General features: G+C 37.6%; 1 long non-coding RNA gene across 1 annotated transcript; it reads right to left on the bottom strand.

Moving 5' to 3' along the window:
• Nucleotides 1-409: 409 nt before the first annotated feature.
• LOC127321502 (uncharacterized) lies at nucleotides 410-1,639 on the bottom strand. The gene is made up of 2 exons (XR_007864114.2): nucleotides 952-1,639; nucleotides 410-799 (listed from the first exon to the last, which is right to left on the bottom strand). It is a non-coding gene; the product is annotated as an uncharacterized lncRNA (long non-coding RNA).
• Nucleotides 1,640-1,956: the final 317 nt, after the last annotated feature.

Genomic DNA, 1,956 nt, shown 5'->3' with positions numbered 1-1,956 from the left:
GATATCTTTGACCTCTTCCTCCCTGAGTTCGATAAACCTTGGGTGATCCACTTAAGGGAAAACTTGCTGCTGTTCTACAAACCTCTGCTCTTGGAGGCCCAACACTGTCTACAGGAAAAGGAGGGGGAAGTAGACATCAGCAATCTGCATTCCAATGTTGAGATCTACTCCCTCTGATCAGATTAAATCGAAGAAGTAGTAACGATGGCATCAACTATTCTGGGGAGCGCGTGGCCTCGTTTTCCGTGACAATGACACCCAAGCAACAAATAAAGTATAAACAACTACGCACTCATTTTACTGGATACACATAAAAATTATCAGCTAATAAAGACGCCAAGTATAGCAGCCTATATATCAAAGTCATTAAGTCAAAACAAACGAACAAAATGGAGAAACACACCACATATTTGTGCCGAAAGAAGGAAAAATACATTACATATAGGTACAAATATATGGTTCTAAGATAGGAGTAGTGCCATGTGAGTTCATAGCAGAGCTAGCTGCTCCATTATTTACATATATATAGTGTAAGACGAAACATCAAACTTTAATGACATGATTATCACAGAGATCACTACGCATAACGAAACATCATAAGTACGGAGTAGCTAGCATACAAGAAAAACTTTCTTGATAATTCATAGGCAGTCCGTCAGAGTCATTGTCGTAGACCTCAGTCTCAACGGATCAATTCATCTTCATCTAACCCATAGTACCCAAGGAACTGCTTAGCTTCGTTGAATTCATATCTAGTCTCGCATGGATATGTCTCGTAAAGATACATCCCCAACTCTTTCTGGATGAAAAAATGACAAGTGAAGCGCTATCATAGAGATTGTTTCCTGACTCCTTTCGGAGAGTAGAATAAGCACAATCCTATCAACAGAAATGGAAACTTCCAAAGAAAATATTGAAGGGAGGTAAATCAATAAAATAATTTAAACTAACCTCATACTCATGAATCCTCGGCATGCCGAATTGTGATAGATAATGTACTGCTGCTCCCAATGCAATAGCTTCTCCAATGGCAGGACTCCTAACCTCAATTCTTTTCAATATACAACATAGTTAGAGACTTAGAATCAAACAAAAATAGAATCTTACGTTGTGTCCTTTTCAGCTGCACAAGATTAAGCAGAGGCCAACATGTAACGACTTTAAATACGGGACTTTTTTTGAAGAAAATAAGAATGGAAACTGTAGATCGATTAAAACTACAACAAATATTTACTCCTGCAAACAAACCATTTGGTGGTGATGGTCCATTTGCTATAAGAGGTCACACCAATTGGCTATTTGGGATAGCCAATTCTAAACCCCGTAATCAAAACTCACCATAACAGAATAAAGATCACTCTTAAAGATAAAAGTATGATCATCCCTCCTCTTTCGAGCAACCATAGGACATAAAAAGCAATTATGAATGTGTAAACATCCTTCGGCTCAAATAGAGTAACAACCTTGCCCGCCATCTGTGGGGGAGGGGGCGACAGAACGTCTACAATAAAATCGAAAACACTCCTTCAATTAAGGACACATATTTACTGAAGGGAATGCCATATATACTCAGCTTTTATAGTAACATATTCAGTTGATATAATATATGGACAAACTTTGTGAGAAAATTAAATGTTACCACTTCTGAAATCTCCAAAAACGGCGATCTCCATCATGTCTGTCAGAATCACGTGACAGATCTTCCTTGAGGACATCATAAGTTGTCGAAACAATATCAGCCATGTGTATCTCAGTCAGATCATTTCTTTGGTTAGAAACTGAGTCCAAGTTCCTTGCATATTCATAAATGGTAATGTTCATAGATCCTTGCCTAGTTTGTCCAAGTGAAAATGAACTTATAGTTAGCACTATCATAGCATGCAGATACATAAGAGAACACTAAACATTAAAATTTACTTAGACTGGACAATTTGCATTTTTTACTATACTGGAAGC

The sequence above is a fragment of the Lolium perenne genome, unplaced genomic scaffold (genome assembly GCF_019359855.2).
Source record: "Lolium perenne isolate Kyuss_39 unplaced genomic scaffold, Kyuss_2.0 unplaced97, whole genome shotgun sequence".
Taxonomy (NCBI): domain Eukaryota; kingdom Viridiplantae; phylum Streptophyta; class Magnoliopsida; order Poales; family Poaceae; genus Lolium; species Lolium perenne.
The sequence above is the reverse complement of the archived record's forward strand: the minus strand, read 5'-3'. Positions and strand labels throughout refer to the sequence as shown.